We start from the raw sequence: 19,069 nt of genomic DNA, 5'->3' as shown, positions 1-19,069 counted from the left end.
GTTTGAATTGGGAAAACTCATGGAGCTTCATGGTGAAGGCAGTAGCTCTGGAAAAGCTACAGGGGATGAGATGGATACCAAAGTTGAACGAGCTGATGGATATGATATGAACCTCCAAGAATCTGTTTAAAGTTCAGGCTTTTAATAGTGACAAATAAAAAGTTCTATTTGTGACAAAAAAAATTATTTATCTTAACAAAAGAGTGGGGAGGCATCAGATGGCAGGGTAGTTAAGGTGCTGGACTCCCACATAGCCAACTGTGGTTCAAGACCTGAACACAGTGGTTTGAAAATCACGCCAGGCACTGTGAGAGTATGCTCAATATCCTGAGAGAAGAATGGAGAAGGGACTACAGCAGGGCCATATTCCCCAGGGAGTGATTTCTTCATTTCTCTCTTTCTGGTGAGTACACCTGCCCTATGGTGAAAATCTTTAAAAAAAGAAAAGAAAAAAAGAAGAAAGAGGAGTGATTTCTTAATTTCTCTCTTTCTGGTGAGTACACCTGCCCTATGGTGAAAATCTTTAAAAAAAGAAAAGAAAAAAAGAAGAAAGATCTCATGAACTGAGGGGCTGGGGAAGGAAAGACTCGAGGGAGATGGTTGGAGCTCTGGTACCCATTCCTCCCTCTTTCTCTCCTTCCTTTAGGTTCGATAAGCTGAATTTATTTTTGTTTTTGTTTTTGAGAGATTTTTGCTACAGGGCGCATGCAATCACTGGAGAGATGGAGAGAAAATGAGAAATACACACACACACACACACACACACATGGGGGAGGGAGGTGACCCCACTGCAATCCCTTCTCCTCCGTTCTCCTCTTAGAATTTTGGACATTCACACGTGCCCAGCATGTTTCAAGCCGTCAGGTCTGGGACCCGAACTGTGATAGCCATGTGGGAGTGCAACACCTTAACCACTATGCCACCTGTTGACCCCTTAGCTGCATGTTTTATGGACTAAATGTCTGTGTAACATCGCCTTTGGAAAACCACTGGCCTCCTCTGTCTCTTCTTTCTCTAGCAATTGAGATGCCAAGAAATTCAACAAGAGAATTCGTAACTCCCCAGACGGTCAGCAAACTGAAGGCCTGGGGGTGTGGCCATGGGTCCTGCAATGATAGATTCCTGTCGATGCCTGTGGACTTGTCACCACCTGCGTTTCCCGTTTCTTTCCCCCAATTACATATTGGTATTCAGAGAAGCAAAGCGTGATTTTTAAATGGGGACAAGAAATCCATGGAGGCTTGAGGGGCCTAGAAGAAGTTTTTATTTTTTTTTTCTCCTCTTCCTCTTTATCCTCCCTTTTCTTATTATTTTTAAAGCTACATGTTCATTGAAAACTTAGTAAAGAAAAGTGAAAAGAAGACAAGAAGAGCCTTTGTCATACATTGCCTATAGACAAGAAGGTGTATTTCCATTTTTTAAAATGTTAGATGCATTTCAACACAGCTCATATTAGACAGTACACAACTTTGTACTCTGCTTTTTTCACAGATCCCTGTTGGCCTAAGTACTTTTACCAACTGTATAATACCCCACCGGAGGATGATATCAACTTTTCCATACAAATGTGGGTTTGCAGGAGGTATTTTATTTATGTATTCACTTTTGTTCTTGGAAAATTGCTTTAAACATCTCATCTGTCACTGGTCAACCTGCTCTTCCCTCTCTCCCTGGCATGAATCATGGAGCACTTCATTTTGCACAATGCCCACCCTTGAGATGGTGATGCAGAGACTGCTATTATTACGGGCCAGCAAGTGGCATCGTGGTTAAGGTCCTAGACCCTCACATGGCTGACCATGGTTCAAGTCTCAGACCTGGCAATTTGAAAATCATGCCGGGCATGTGTGCGTGCATGCCCAAAATCCCTGGAGGAGAATGGAGGAGAAGGGTTTGTGGCGTGACCATCTCCCTGGGAGGTGATTTCTCACTTTCTCTCTCCATCTCTATTTTGCTGGCGAGCACAGGCACCTATGACAAAACAAAAAACAAACCATAAAAACGACCTTAGTGTCAATTCTAACACAACTGTTCACATGCCACGCGGTGAGTGCAAGGCTGAGGTCTGTGACCAGAAATGGGCTCTGGAAGTCTCCCCATAGAGTAGTGTGGGGGTCCCTCTGGCTTCTGTCTCTCAGCAATAAATCATGGCCGTGGAGTGGTTTCAGGAAGCTTACTGCCCTCTCAGCTCGTTAGTCTCCTGTGTGCTTAAAGCCCTTGAGATCTTTCCTACACTTTTGCTATTCCTCAGAAGGCCCAGAATAAGATCTAAGATCAGTTCCTCTTCCTCCACCACTGGAAGCCAAGCTCAAATATTTAGCAGTATAGAATGTAACGCCTTAAAAAAAAAAAAAAAAAAAAAAAAAAAAGACCTAACTATAAGGGGGATCCAAAAAGTTCATGGAAAATGGAATTGCAAGCACGTTTTGAAATTCATGCAGTTTTCCCGTAATACTCACATCCCATGAACAAAAATTTAAAAAAAAAAAAAAAAACCCCAAAAAAAAAAAAAAAAAAAAAAAAAAAAAAAGACCTAACTATAAGGGGGATCCAAAAAGTTCATGGAAAATGGAATTGCAAGCACATTTTGAAATTCATGCAGTTTTCCCGTAATACTCACATCCCATGAACTGGTAGACTCTGCAGATTTGTTGAATGTGGCCTCTCGCCAGTCATTGTGCCAAGGAATTATTCATAAGAGATTTCATTTCATTCTCATAGCCACCTCCTGAGGCAGGAATTGTTCTCCCACTTTGCACGTGAGGGAAGTGAGCCATACAGAAAGAGAGCTTGAAGGATGTGCTCAAGGTCACCAGGTAGCTGGGGTGGAACAAGGACTAGACCTTCCTCCCTGCCTCGCAGAGTCTTGGCCATGGTTTGAGGTGCCGGTCTTCTTCACTCTATCCACCCTCATCAGGATCTATTTGCATTAAAAGCAGAAAGGACTTTGATCAACCTGCCCCTGGCTTGAGGAGCCAGTAGCCACCTCCCTGACCCACTTAGCACCAAGGGCAGAGAGACACCCTTGATTATCCAGAAAGGCCTCCCAATCTCCCCTGTGCCTGATGGTATCTGGAGAAACGGGGCAGGTAGAACTCCGGAAACAGGGCCTTTTCCTTTCATTTCATTTCATTTCATTTCATTTCACAAACACAATGAAAAATAAAACCCGCTAATAGGATTGCCAGCTCAGCAGGCCCAGACAAGGGATTCCGAGTGAATATAAAGCTTTCCGGCACACCTTAAGATTGATGACAAGTCAGGAACAACGACAGGCAACCAGGAATGAATCAGGAGAGTCGCCTTTACTAGAGGGAGGGGGTGGACAGAGAGGGTGTGTGTGGGCCCAGCCACTACACCAACTCCTAGGGACTTGGGGCCTAGTTCTCCTGGGGCCCCCACGTCTTCCCAGGAGCAGAGGAAGCAGCTGACTGGTTCTCCAAGGCCTCTCCAGGGTGTGCCTCCCTTCCCTACTGGTACTTGCACTGCCGATGGAGGAGGGCTTCCCCGGCATAGGTGTGATAACCCTTCTATGACCCTGCCCTGGCCCCATAGGCCTCACTGGAGAGGCAAGTGTCTTCTGAGCCAAAAGAGATCCCTCTTTCCCGATCTTGGCCTGATACCAGCAGCTCTAGCTTGGGGCTGCTGGATCACGGCCAGTCTCCAAGCTGCTATCTGCCATCTCCCCCGCTGCGCTGATATCTCCGGATCTTCCCCACCGTGCCCTTCCTGGTTCTCATTATCTCTCGCCCCCGCGGGGCAGCTGACTGTGGAAAGGCAGCTGGTGGCTGAACAGCCTGGATTCTGCTGGGAGAGGCAGGTGCTCCGGGGGCAGGCAGAGAGACCCCAGCCGGTTCTGTTCTGGGGACTGTGCAGTGTAGAAACCCTCCCGCCCCCGTTTCCGGTCACGGGGACCTTCCAGGGAAGCGAACTGCGGTCACTCAGTTCTTAGGGATAGAGTCTGTCTAAACGGGTCAGATGACATTCAGGGATTTCACAAACTTACCCTTGACCTCACCTTCTCTTTTGCTCTCCTCCTACCCACTTCCCCTCCCCACCACCCACTTGGCTGAGGTTCTAGCACTGGTATCACCTCCTCCCTTGTTCTGGGGAGGCCTTTCCTGGTGTAATACCTACGTCTTGCTCTGTCCGCACTGTAAACAGCAGGTAAATGTTACCTACCTGCTCCTACATACTTTTAAACCCAGCTCAGTTCCATATATCAAAGAAAGACCTGGGCCAGCCAGACGGCATGGAGGCAGACTGGCTAGGCAGTTGGACATTAGGGAAGCCATAATGTAATGCTGATAAAAAGGGGGTTACTTAAAGCCAGCCAGCTGAGGCCCACTCTTTGGAAACATATATGCCCTTTTTCTCTAACCTCTGCACTTCCAGATCAAACCATTACAGACCTCCCCACAGGACACACAAAAGAACAATGGGAGTCAAAGTCCAGTTTCTTATCTTGGGAATCTGTTGGAAAACCACCGGGACCTAATGCAAACTCTGAGATAATACGAGGAAGACACAGCCCACACACACGCAGAATGGTACCAGAGAAAATTACTGGCAGCAGGGACCAAAATTACTCTCATACCACAAACACAAATAATATCTTTATGACTATTAGCCAATACTTCCTTTTAAAAACTTTATAAAGCTTAAGGTTTGGGACCAGCAATGGCATAGTGGTTACGTCACTGTACTCCCCAATCACGGTTTGAGTCTTGGACCTACAACTTAAAACTCACATGGGGCACATGTGTGTGTGTGCCCAAGATCCCAAGAGGAGAATGGAGTAGAGGGCATTGCAGTGTGACCATTCCCCGCCCTGGAGGGTGATTTCTCACTTTCTGTCTCTCTGGAAAGCACACACACTTTATAACAAAAAATCTCTTTCTAAAAAAAAAAAAAAAAACCTTAAGGTTTTTGCTCATTGAAAAGCTCCCCTTTAAGTTTTAAGGTGGAGCCACAACAGCTCAACAGCAATACAAGACATAGCTTTTAGCAGTGACTTAATGATTAACCTACAACAAAGGCTTTTTTCCTGGACCCACCACATTTCAGGAAGAAGGTACTGGTCATTATGGCCCAAAGCTTTTAGACAAAGAAACCTTCATACCCACGCCAAGATTAGGAAAAATAACTGAACCCATCTAGCATGTGACCCCACCACAAGGAGAACGCGTGCACAACCCAAGCCCCTCCAGAGAACAAGCCGGAACAAAGCCCCTCTGACGCACATAAAACCCTGAGCCTCAGTTCCTCTTCTGCAATGCATTCAGGACCGACTCTTTGCTTGGGAGCGTTGCTCTTCCTTCCCTTTTTTATCACACCCCGCTTACCTACTTACATCCCTGTCTCTTAATTCTTTGTGAGCTGCGGTCAAGCACCTGTGTCCTGCTGTAGGTGCTGGGCCTGGTCGCCACTGCACTCTCCCCACCCACCCCCCACCCCCCTGCCTCAGTCCCTGCATCAGCATGGCAGTTAGGGTGGCTGGATCCAGAATGGCTGACTGCGCAGTTTGAACCCTGGACCAGTAGCCTGAAAAACACCAAACATGCCAGGCACAGATGCATGTGTGCCCCAAATCCCTTGAGGAGGATGGAGGAGAAGGGATTGTGGCGTGGTCATACCTATTGGGGGGAGGTTCTCATTTTCATTCTCTCCCCCTCTTCCTCTCCGACTCTCTCCAGTGAGTACACACACCCTATAGAAAAATAAAAGAAGAAAAAAATAAAGGACAAATAAAAGTGTTTCAGGTACCACTTGGGGAAATACAGGCAAACCCTAGAGGCAGGAAGCAGTGGCTCTACTTCTCAGCCAGAAAACCTGTTACAGAAGAGCTAGACTCTGTTTCAGTTTTCTCTGGTTATTCCAGGTTTCCTGGAGCCTCAAGACCATTATTACAAACACTCGGTTTGGGGACCAGCAGATGGCGTAATGGTTACGTTACTGGACTCCCACATAATTGACTGGTTTGAGTTCCGAAATAAGTGACTTAAAACTCACACGGTGTGTGTGTGTGTGTGTGTGTGTGTGTGTGTGTGTGTGTGTGTGTGTGTGTGTGTGTGTGTGTGTGTGTGTGTGTGTGTGTGTGTGTGTGTGTGTTTGCATGCATGTGCATGCCCAAAATCCCAAGAGGAGAATGGAGGAGAAGGGATTGAGGCATTGAGGCATAGCCATTCCCTCTGTGAGGTGATTTCTCTCTTGTCTCTCCAGGTGAGTGCACATGCCCTATAGCAGAAAATCTCTCTAAATAAAAAAAGAAAGAAAGAAAGAAAATAAATAGTTTAATTTGTTTATCTTCATTTTAAACCCGGCAGTAATTGCCGCAAGTGCTGACACCTGTTGATGGGAATGTGAACTGCATCCTTATTTTGCACTGTCCCACAGGGCAAAGGGCAGGGCACTGCGGTGGTGCTAGAGCCGTTCACAGGTTTGGCTCCCACATTGATGAAAATGTATGTGTTTGAAGGAGACTATGAGTTTCCCTTAGAGAGGGGTTACTCATACCTCTGTCAAGAGAGAGGCATGGCACATCCACACGTCCCCTTCTAGGGCATTGAGGATACAGAAGCTTTGGGCTCAGGGAGTGGGCAGTGAGGGCAGGACTGGTGGAATGGGAGCTGGAAGACCTGGGCTCTGCCGGAGCATGCATTTGTAGAGCAGTAGCTTCCTCCGGCTAGGCACAGTGCAACTGCATTTCTCCCTCTCCAGCCAAGGCTGTTCTCCAGGTCCATTAGCCTCTTGGGGCACTTGTCTTTCTGCCTATATGAGAGAGCAGAGGGCAGCTCAGACTTAGGAAGGATGTTGGGACTGTGGAGAAATTGCCATCAAGGGGTCAGAGATGGGTAGGAGTAGGCAGAGACTTGAGAGGTCAATCGATCCATTTCTCTCATCACTTAAGAATGATAAGAGGTTGAAGGGCTTTGTTTTCTTTTAATTTATAAAAACAGTAACTTCTCTTTTTAAAATAGATTTAAAAGGATAGATTTTTAAAAAAAAAAATAGATTTAAAGGGCATGTGCTCTTGCCAGAGAAAGACAGAAAGAAACAGAGAGAGAGGGAAAGTGCAAAATCACTCCTCACGGGGGATGGCCACATGGCAATCCCTTCTCCATTTTCCTCTTGGGATTTCGGGCACACACTCACATGCACTTGGTTTGTTTTACAGGCTACCAAGTCTGAAACTGGAATTGTGGAGCTGACCATGTGGGGTCCAGTGCCTTAACCATCATGCCACCTACTGGCCCCAAACTTCTTAGTAATTGAAGGGGCAAATGACAATCAAAATTCTCAGGCACCAGCCCAGACACTGTAAAGAGGCAGTAAGGTGCCCTGCCTGGTACTAGAGCCATATGGGAAGACACAGGGTTCCTATCCTGGGTTAACATCAACACACCAGGTGCGTTCTCACAGACCTGCTGTCATCCAGCTGGCTGGCAAAATGTGGGAAGTATCATGGCATGGCAAAACCCTATTAGGAGTCCCTATCTCTCACTTTCAATAAATAAATAACAAATAAATAGATTCAAGTGATCAGGCACCCAGCTGTATGAGATGCACACTTAGATCACAACAGCTCCTTTTCTTTAGGAGGCTCACATATATAGGAGTAGACTTGAGTCTGGCTATGTCACCCTACACCTGTGCCACGCCCATGCAGTTGATTGGCCTTGTGGTGGACACCCGACCTAAGTTGAGCCAATCAGAGTGCTTCTCTGGGAAATGAGCTAGAAGAATGAGCTTTTTTCTCTTCCGTGGTAACTGTATACATGAGCCCAGAGCTGACAGTGGTCTAGCTTTGAAGAGAAAACAGTCTTGGGAGAATGGAACCAGAAGTTATAGAGGATGCAGAATTCTGAAGAGTAGGAGGCCATTGGCTTTTTAATTTCTGTAAATTTTCTTCTCTTTTAAAAAATATTATTTTTGTGGGGTATAGCATGCATGCAGTATGTGATTATGAAATCACAAATATAGACATATTCATCTTCTTCAACATTGAACATTATACTATGTGAACATTTGATAATCTACTAGATTTGATAAAAGTACATATTGAAGGGCCACAAGGTAGTATGGAAGTTAAGGCAGATGAATCCCACATGGCCCACTGCAGGGTTCAAAACCCAGACTGGTGGTTTGACAATCATAACAGGTGCATGTGTGTGAGTGCCCAAAATCCTGAGAGGAGAATGGAGAAGAGACTGTGGCACGTCCATCCCCTGTAGGAGGGGTTTACTTTCTCACTTTCTCTCTCCCTTCCTCTCTCTCTTTGTCCAGTAAACACATGCTTCCTATGGTAGATTTTTAAAGAAGAGGGAGAAAGAAAGAAATATTTGACTACTCCAATATCTTGAAGTGTTTCTCTTGCATTTTCCTCAAGTAGTTTATAGTTCTGGGTTTTATGTTTAAGTCTTTAATTCATTTTGAGTTAATTTTTGTAAATGGCGAGAGATGGGGATTTGGTTTAATTCTTCTAAAATGGATATCCCATTTTCCTAGCATCGTTTACTTTAAAGGCTGTCTTTTTTTCCCCTGGATTGTCTTGTGACTTTTGTCAAAAATCTGTTTGCTTAATGTTGTTGGGTTTATTTCTGGACTCTCTATTCTATTCCATTGGTCTATGTGTCTTTGTGTATGTGGGCCACGATCCTGCTATTTGGTTATTATGGCTCTGTCATAGATTGGAAGTATGATAATGAGGTGCCTCCAACTTTATTCTTTTTGTACAGTATTACTTTGGTGATACAGGGTCTTTTGTGATTCCAGACAAATTTTATTATTATTTTTCTATGTCTGTGAAGAATGTTGCTGATATTTTAGCAGGAATTGCTTTCAATCTGTATATCACCTTAGGTAATACTAACATTTTAATTGTATTGCTTTTTCCAATCCATGAACAAGGAATGTCTTTCCATGTATTGAGTATCATTTTCAAAATTTTTCTTCAAAATTTTTAAATTATTTTTATAATAGGGATCTGTCACTTAGTCAGATTTATTCCTAAATATTTGTGTGTGTGTGTGACTATTAAATGTGATTGCTTTCTTTTATTTATTTTTATTTTGTTTATTCATTTATTTTAATTTGACCAGAGAGGGACAGTGTGAGAGTGAGAATGAGAGAGAAAGAGAGAAAGAAAGCCTCCTGGTCCAGGACTCAAACCACAGTCAGTCATGTGGGAGTCCTGTGCCCTTAAGCACCACGCTACCTGCCCGTTCCTGTGATTGCTTTCTTAATTTCTGTCTCATTCATTGTTAGTGTATAAGAACGCTACTGATTTTTCTATGATAATTTTGTATCCTGCAACTTTACAGAATTTATCACATCTAAGAGTTTTTGGTGGAGTCTTTGTATTTTTCTACGTATACAATGATGTCATCTGCAAATAGGAATGACTTAACTTCTCATTTTCCAATTAGTATGACTTTTTATTTCATTTTCTTGTCTGAGTGCATTGGTTAGGGCTTCCAGTACTAAGCTCAATAAGAATGGAGAAAGTGGACATCCTGTCTTGATCCAGTTTTAAACAGAAAGGTTTTCAGCTTGTCTCCATTCGTATCATGCTAGTTGTAGGTTTGTCATATATGGCTTTTATTACCTTAAGAAAGGTACCTTCTGGGTCTATTTGTTTAAAGTCTTAATCATGAAGAGATGCTGTAGTTTATCAAGTGCTTTTTTCTGCATCAATTGGTATGATCATAGGATTTTCATCTTTCTTTCTGTTAATGTGTTGGATGACACGTACTGGTTTCTGTATGTTGAATCACAAAGGCCCTTGTTTTCACTTCTCCTGTCCTCCAGTTTGAGTTAACTTTCTGGGATGTGGGTTCAAAGAACTTTCACTGAAAGGTTGGTAGGAACTGCCAGCTTAATTGCTGGTGAAGCAATTAAGGGCGGCGGTTGCATATAGATTGTTTTTAGAGATAATGTAGGGGAAATGCCCCTGTGGATATCTATTCCTACAACAGACCTTTTTACGATGCAACTGTCAGAAAACTCCTGCTTATATCGGTGTAGACAATAAAGTAGGTTTAATAGCTAATGTAATTAAGAAGTCTAGATACTGTTTCTTTACCTTTCTAATACATTTTCCTCTCCACAGAATAACATCTAGAAGCTTCAGGTTTCGTCTTACAGGAGTAGCATGCTTCTGTTTCAGCTCTTCAGAGGAAGAGTATCTTTTTCCCATGGATTTTGTACAAATGCTGAGATTTGCTGCTGCTGCTTCTTCTTCTTCTTCTTCTGCTTCTTCTTTGGAGAGGTTTTTGCTATAGGGCGCGTGCACTTGCCAGAAAGACAGAGACAGAAAGTGAGAAATCATCCCCCAGGGGGGATGGCCACACTGCAATCCCTTCTCCATTCTCCTCTCGGGGTCTTGGGCACGCACACACACGCACCCGTGTGAGTTTAAGCCACCGGATCAGGGACTCAAATTGTGGTCGACTACATGGGAGTCCAGTGACATAGCCATTACGCTAACTGCTGGTCCCTGAGATTTGCTTTTTCTTGATGGCTGACACTGAGTCTGACACTCATTTTCAGTAAACCACTGGCTGGGGGAGAGGACTAGTTTGCAAGTAAAGTGCAGAGTAATCCTGTCCAAATTCCATGGCCGAGAATGGAGGGTACGGAATTTTTTAAAGGAAAGTCAGAATACTCTTGGAGAGAGAAGCAGGGGAGAGAGGTGGCGCTGCCGTGGCACGTGTTCACTGCAATCCTTAATGCTAAGGCTATTGTGTATTGAGGCCCAGACTGAACTGGATGAGATGCTGGAGGCAGCTCAGCATGTATAGGGACAAGCTGAAGTAAAGGTCTTAAAATAGTGGCAGAAGAACCATGTTTTGGGATGACCTGCTGCAGCTGACACCCACTTTGCCAAGCAGCTCACTCTGTCCAGGAACCCAGCAATATGAAACAGCCTTTCTTCTGTCCCTCAAATTCCCAAATGGCAGAATGGGATTCTTTCTTTTTGCTAGAGGGCATATGCAGTCATCAGAGAGAGAGAGAGAGAGAGAGAGAGAGAGAGAGAGAGAGAGAGAAAACCCCCACACACACAGGGAATAGTCATGCTGCAATCCCTTCTCCTCCACTTCTTCTTCCTTTTGGGATTAAGAGCATGCACGCACATGTACCTTGTGTGTTTCTCAAGTCGCTGGGCTGGGACTGGCATCAGGGGTTTGACCATATGGGATCTGGCTGCTCTAATCACGAGGCCACAGAACCGGCCTGAGAGTGGGATTCTTAACCCTAACTCTTTGACACCTCCAGACTTTACTGCCCACTGGTGTCAAAACCATGTCTTCTCTCCTGCTCTTTCATCTTTTTGGGCTTCATCACTTGTGGCAGGGAACTAGCTATGCAAGGCCTATATCTCCTTGGCAGAAGGCAGGCCCTTTCAGGATAGGAATGGGAGACCCTGTTTGTGAACCCTCCAAACTGGCAATGGAGGCTCCATCAACTTCTGCTGAAACAAATTCTTAAGGACATAGGTTCTTTTTTTTAAAGTCTTATATTCAACCAGCTAAATTGACTCTCTTAACTGTGTGCCGATTAGGAAGATCTCATTTCAAAATACGGTACAGGGAACCAGCAGTTAACGTAATGGCTATGTCGCTGGACTCCCACGTAGTCGACCATGGTTTGCATCCCGGACCTGGTGGCTTAAAAACTCACGCCGGGCGCGTGTGTGTGCATGCCCAAGATCCTGAGAGGAGAATGGAGGAGAAGGGATTGCGGCGTGACCATCTCCCCTGGGGGGTGATTTCTCGCTTTCTGTCTCTATGTCTCTCTCTGTCTGTCTGTCGAGCGCATGCGCCCTATAGTGAAAATCTCTCTCAAAAAAACAAAAAATACGGTACAGATTTTTTTTTACTTCTAGTAATCTGACCTTTCCAAATGCCTGAACAGCTGTTCCTCTTGCATTATGTATAATAGTAAATAATTAGAAAAAAGCTCAGTCTCCATTAATAGGGTACTGCTCTGATGGGATATTTAGTAGCTAATTTTAAAAAGTGAATTAGTGTCACATGTTCTTCAGCAGTAAAATGTTCAGGATAAGTATTTACATGACAAACAAATTACAAATCATCATGCAAGAGCAACAACAATACACATACACACACACACACACACACACACACACACACCTCTGCTCATATCATGCACAAAAGTCACTGACAGGTTATACTCCAAATTTTTTAAAAGTTATTTTATTTAATTTTATTTGTTGTCATTGTTTAATATGATTTTTAAAAAAGTTTTTCAGAGAGAGACAGAGAGCAAGAAGGAAAGTGATAAAGCAAGCTGCCAGGTCTGGGACTTGAATCTCAGTCAGACATGTGGGGATTCAGCCACCTTAACCACCATGTCACCTGCCAGCCCCCCACATTGTTAATATTGATTCCCTTATATAATGGGGTTGGGGCAAAATAGTTTCAATTTTTACTTAATTTAACATTGTTTGCTATCTTTGGTAGTGAGAATGTATTACTTTTGTAATTAAATAAATATTAAAATAAAAAATTAAAACAATTCTCAAATAAAATCAAAATAAGCCATTGGAACCAGCAGATAGTGTAATGGTTATGTCTCTGGACTCCCACGTAGTGAACTGTGGTTCCAGTCCTGGACCTGGAAACTTAAAACTCATGCCAGGTGTGTGTGCATGCATGCTTCCCAAAATCCTGAGAGGAGAATAGAGGAGAAGGGATTGCAGTGTGGCTATCCCTCCTGGAGGTGATTTTTTGCTTTCTGTCTCTCCAGTGAGTGCATGTGCCATATAACAAAAATCTCTCTCTAATAAATAAATAAATAAGCTGTTGCAGTGGGCATGGTGGCTCACCATTCATTGTATCACTGGTATCCCTTCCATACCTCAGAACCTAGAAACTAAAAAACTACACTTCCTAGACTCCCTTGCAGCTAGGGCTCAGGGTATGCTTTAGATTCAGCCAGTCAGGTCCCTTTATGCAAGACCCTTATTTAAGTGAAGTAGAGGCTGTATTACCAACAGATAATTTTTCTTCTTATTTTTTTTTTCTTTTCAGGGAGAGATTTTTGCTATTAGAGCATGTGCGCTCACCAGAGAGTCAGAGACAGAAAGTGAGAAATCACCCCCCCACAAACCCAGAGGGGATGGCCATGCCACAATCCCTTCTCCTACTTGAGGGATTTTGGATGCACACACACACACACACACACACACACTCACACACATGCACCCAGCCATGCCACAATCCCTTCTCCTCCTTGAGGGATTTTGGATGCACACACGCACACACACACACACACACACACACACTCACACACATGCACCCAGCGTAAGTTTTAAGTCACCAGGTCTAGAACTTGAACCATGGTCAACTGTGTGGGAGTCCAGGGATATAAGCATTACGCCATCTGCTGGCGTAATGATTCTATTTTTTAAAACCCATTTGATATGTAATTTTTAAAGTTAGGTAACCCTTGAAGTTATTCCTCAGTGTTTATCTCAGAGACTTGAATCTAGAAGACAATGAGGAATGTCCTTTTCTGGTGAGAAAAAGCATCAGAAGGCATTCCAAGGTCGAGTCTCCAAGGAAGGCTTGAGGAAAATTGGAAACTTGATGTGTTAGTTATCATCTAGCTTAGCCTTCAGAGTCACAGCACCTCCTAGTACCTTGCTCACTAGTTTTGCTTTTCCCTTCCCTGTCAATCTGCTCCTTCATCCTAACAGCCTCAGCTGGCAGCACTTTGCAGTTTACAAAGCACTTTTACATGCATGTCCATGTGGCTACCATAACCCTGTGTAGCTGAAGAGTAAGTAACGTGAGTCTTACTTCAAAGATGAGGAAGTTAAAGGTCAGAGTTGAAGGGACTTGCTCAAGGTAGCACAGAAACAGCCCCAGGTCTTTAATCAAGGTTTTTGACTCAAAATCTAGTGTGTCCTGGAAGGCCATGTGGCCACTTATGGTTTATTTTTTATGGTTTTGCCCTTTGCCAGTGATGGCCCTGTTTCTCCCTGTGACTCTGTGGTCAGCATTCAAACCCAAGGGCATCTTATAAAGTGCTGATACTTGGTCAATGGGTGCAAGTCACACAGTTCTCCACAGTTAACAGCATTGGTAACTGTTAACTGTCACCCTCCACCACTGCTCCTTTACCTGCATGAACTTTCACTGGATTCTGGGAGAGAGGGAGAGCTTCAGGCAGATAATTCTCTGTGACCACTGGATGTCAGTACTGATCTATGCTTGATAACTGAACCACTTCCCAGGCCAGGGCTGACATCAGCCCAGGGTTTAAAATAGAGCAGACTCAATATATTACCCAAAAGCAAGGCATACAGAGGTTGCATATTTTAATCAAATAGTTGGGTTTCTCCAACCCCATCTCTGACATGCTACTGTCCCTGGATTGCGTCTCTAAATGGCTTGATCTGCTGTTCTGAACTTGATCTAATGAGAGTGAAAGGAGAGTCAGCCTCTCAAACACATGCTTGGAACATCTCTGTCGACTGATTAGTTCCCTTTCCGAGGACGGCACAGCTTCAGGTGTCTCAAAAGTGTTATGAATCAGAAAGTTGAAGAGGCCTTTGAGATGGGGGAAATTGGAAGGGGGACGTACTTATAGAACTGTGTGATTCTTTCAACTAGGGGTCTACGTAGCTTGAACACGAAGAGAAACAGTGCAGTGTAATAAAGCAGCCCCTGAATATGGAAGGAAGGGACAGAGAAAGAATGGTGGTCTCACTGGACACAGTGGCAGTGGGAGTTGGAATCTGGAGGAGCCTGAGTTTCTCTTTCTGCTCATTCACTCCTTTTTTAGTCCTATGGTAAATTCATGAGGTCTTACTAGATGAGGAAGCTGAGGTTTAAAGAGTTAAGTCCAAGGGTGCCAGCAGATGGCATGGTGGTTAAGGGGGCTGGACTCCCACATGGCTGACCATGGTTCAAGTCCCGGACCTGGTGGCTTGCTTTCTTACTTTCTCTGTCTCTCTCACTCTGCCTCTCTCTGATTAAATGAAAATAAATTTATTAATTAAATAAGTAAGGTTAAATAAAATAATTCTAAAAAAAAAAAAGAAGAGTTAAGTCCAAGGGGCCAGTACGTAGTGAATGAAGCTGGGCTTCAACCCAGGTCTGTCTGACTCTGGGACTCATGTATTACATGCCTTTCTTCACTTCTACTAGTGGGCTGTAAGTGACTCGTTCAAGATCACGTGATGTCTTTGGCTAGGGGATGAGGAGTGAAATAGGGACTAAGTACTGGGGTTTCTTGACAGTCTCAAATGTTCTTTCCATGGCCTGATTGGGTCTTGTCCAAATGTCTGCAAAAGAAAGGGGTGCAAGGAAATGCCAAAGACCCTGCTCCGCCAGTTCGTCTTGAGGATGTGGCCCAGATGACCATGGTAGCCATTCTAGAGCGGGAGGGCAGTTCAACAGCCCACCTCAGTACTGCTCTGACCAGGCCAATGGATAGCACACACTTCCTGGGACCCTCCCGCCTTTCCTTATGTGGCCTTCACCCCATGCTCTGATCTTACTTTGATATCCCCAACTGGCAGATGATTCTTGTTTTCCCCTTCTCACCTCCTCTGCCCTGGGAACTGTTGAGTTCAAGGCAGGCTCTCAATCTAGTAAGCATTGTCAAGGGCCATTTGCTCATAGGCTGAAACCCAGTAACAGGGTCTGCACATCAAGTGTAGTCCATGGAGACTGACTGTAGAGTGTATCATGACCTAGCCTTACTGGGCCACTGGAAGGCGTCCTCAGATTTCTTAGTGTTTCACATGGTGGGGCTTGAAGGGAGGAGAAGCCCTCTGTTTTGTGGTAACTAGAAGGCCCCAGTTTCTTCACCTCTCAATCAGCAAGATAGAGTGGGGGGCCATACATGGCCACCCAACTCTGATGTTCTGTGTTTCTTTTTTAATTTTATATTTTGAGAGAGATTTTTGCTATAGGGCATGTGTGCTTGCCAGAAGGACAGAGAGAGACAGAGAGACAGAAAATGAGAAATCACTCCCACAGGGGTGTGTGTCCACACCACAATCCCTTCTCATTCATTCTTCTCTCAGGATTTTGGACATGCATGCACATGCACTTGGCATGAGTTTTAAGCCACTGGATCCAGGACTTGAGCCATGGTAGGACATGTGGGAGTCCAGCATCTTAACCACTATGCCACTTACTGGCCCCTGTGTTTCTGGAGAAACCTGTTTGGGATTTGACCCTAGCAGTCTCATTTGACTGACTTCATTCATGATGAGAAGTGAGTGGAGTCTCAGCTCATCCTGGACAGTAGGTTAGAGTGATTTAATGAAGTTCAGGATGGGAGAGGGATGAGCTCCTGTGGGATAAGAAAGATGATATTTACCATTTTTATAATTGCCAGAGGGCACATGCATATGAGAAAGAGAGAGAGAGAGAGAGAGACAGAGAGAGAGAGAGAATCCAGGAGGGAGCAAGCCCACAATGGGGAATGGACATGTCACAATTCTTTTTCCTCCATTTCTTCATCCCACCAGGATTTGTGGCATACACACACATATGCCCAACATGTTTTTCTGGCTACCAGGGCTGGGATTTGAACCACAGTTGGCCAAGTGGAACCTGGCTTCTAATGCACAACACTTAACCACTGTGCTATGGGGACTGGCCAACTTTTATCTTTAACAAAATAAACATCTCTCTTTAAACGCTGCTTTAGTTTAGGAGGTGAGAAAGCACCGTTGATGTAAGGTGACAAGATTCAAAGGGAAGGTGAGAACCCTTCTAAATTCACTGCCATCTCGAGGGAGACTCTTAGAACCTGGAAAAGGGCTTTATAAGAGCATGGATGTGGAAACTGATGTGGGTGAGTGTCGAGTTTGTGAGATAGGCAGACTGGTGGGGAGACAGGGATGAGCTCAACAGAGTCAAGAAAGACTCGAAAGGACACTTAACACCAACACGTGTGCGTGAGTGAGTGTGTGTGTGTGTTAAACCAAGTAATAACTTGTAACAAGAACATGGTTCTAGTCCACCAATTGGTCTCTCGGCCTCCCCACTGTGCCCACCATCCTTTCTGCACCTTAACCACTATCAGCTGAAAGCCCCATTTTCATCTCCTTACTCCCAGATCTCCTAGGGCACGCTTTCTCCCTGCTTGGGCTATAAGCCTTCCTTTCCTGGCTGCAGCCTCATAGACGTCTCTATGGCTTTCTACTCCCCCCACCTAACTCACACTCAGGTCTCACATTTTACACTTTTTTTTTTTTTGAGAGGTTTTTGTTATAGGGCACGGGCACTTGCCAGAAAGACAGAGAGACAGAGAGGCAGAAGGCAAGAAATAACACCCCCCCCCAGGGGGGATGGCCACGCTGCACTCCCTTCTCCTCCATTCTCCTCTTGGGATCTTGAGCACGTATACGTGCCTGGCATGAGTTGAAGCGGTCCAAGACTTGAACCGCAGTCCACTACATGGGAGTCCAGCAACATAGCCATTATGCCAGCTGCGGGTCCCACATTTTACACATGTTTTTGCTTATCTGCAATTCTCTCCACATTCTTCCATGTCTTGATTTAAAAAAGACCTTTACTAAGATAGAATTTTGTTGAGACAGGGAGGTAGTGTTGTTATATTTTGATCAACTCGACCGGGGAGAAATGTTCATATATTGAAATGATCAGCTTGTAAGCTAAATAATGTGATTGAATGTATTTTAAAAAATAGTAAATAAAAATAAATAACAAAAAAATCATAATTTACAATTATCTAGTGACAGTGACTTCGTAGCCTTCATACCATCGTAACATTATAGCACAATGCATTACTCACATGCCTGTGGTGACGATGGTATGGAAACTTACTGCACCGCCATCTTATAAAAGTGTACCACCCGTAATTACAGTACATAATACTTGATAGCAGTAATAAACAACTATGTTACCAGCTTATGTATCTGCTATTCTATACTTTTATTGTTATTTTAGAGTAAATTTATAAAAAAAATTGCTGTAAAAAAAGTGTCCTTGTTACACTGACCACAGCCTCATATACCTCATGTTAAAAAAAAAAAAAATAGAGAATTTATTTGCCATACAATCCATCAGCTTACACTGTGCGATTGCATGGTTTTTAGTATACGCATTCACAGGCCTGTGCAATCTTCACCACAGTTAATTATAGAACATTTCTTCACCTTGAAAGTAAACCCTGGGCCCTTCAGTTGCTGCCTCCCTGTTCCCCCTATGCTGCCAGACGGAGGTGAGCCCTAGTACACGGTCTCCACAGATTCCTCAGCACTGGGCATTTCAGAATCAGAACGGAATCACATGTGTGGTCTTTTGAGTCTGGTTTTTGCACTTGGCATGTTTTCAAAGGCCATCCATGTTTTAGATGGAAAAATTGGCATTTCATTTCTTTTAACGGCAGGTTAATATTCAAATTCCCCCTGTCTTTCAAGCTTCAGCTTAATCCTCACTTTCTCCAGGAAGCCTCTGCAACTCTCAGGTCCTCCTGACCACACCCTGAGAAACCTACAGGGCAGCATGGGCTCATTCTGGTATCCTGAGTGAGACCTTCTTCCCCGTCTGTAGCGTGGTCCAGGCCCGTGCCTTGGGGAGCCGGTCTGAGGTAGAGAGCTGTGTTCAAGAACTTTCTTAAGGAGTGGACTGAAAGCCCACCTTGTGGGAGAGGGACCGATGTGGTGTGGGCAGGGAGAGATGTTGATTCACAATGTGGTCACAGTGACAGTCTCTGCTGTGGAATTTGGATGGCCCTCAGAGTTGGGCAAGGGCTGAGACTTAATGTCCTCCCATCAACAGTGAACAGTTGACAGTCACTGAACGTTGCTGCTCCAGGAAAAACCTGCGACCTTGGGTGAGTCATCTCTCTTTAGCCAAGAGCAAGTCCTGGAGAGGGGCTTACTGAGAGCTGGCAGCTGGTCGCACTCCCAGCAGCTGGAGAAATGAAGGTACCACAGTGTCCACTATGAACTAGAAGCCTAGGACTAGAGCATGCCATCCTTCTTCGCTGTCTCTTCCCTGCACATTAAAGTTCTCCTTGAATTCAGGATTTGTGCTCAGATGTACATGAGTTC

The 19,069-nt window shown here is 44.4% G+C and overlaps 1 long non-coding RNA gene across 1 annotated transcript in view; it reads left to right on the top strand.

Annotated features, from left to right (window-relative positions):
- The window catches only part of LOC102485384 (uncharacterized), a 40,800-nt gene that overhangs the window by 8,229 nt on the left and 13,502 nt on the right, over window positions 1-19,069 (top strand). The window contains exon 3 of the long non-coding RNA XR_333594.2: window positions 1,492-1,582. This is a non-coding gene — a long non-coding RNA (uncharacterized LOC102485384). The remainder of the gene's footprint in view (window positions 1-1,491; window positions 1,583-19,069) is intronic.

This window comes from Tupaia chinensis, unplaced genomic scaffold, assembly GCF_000334495.1.
Source record: "Tupaia chinensis unplaced genomic scaffold, TupChi_1.0 Scaffold000069_1, whole genome shotgun sequence".
Lineage (NCBI taxonomy): Eukaryota > Metazoa > Chordata > Mammalia > Scandentia > Tupaiidae > Tupaia > Tupaia belangeri.
This window is presented reverse-complemented; position numbering and strand designations above follow the sequence as displayed.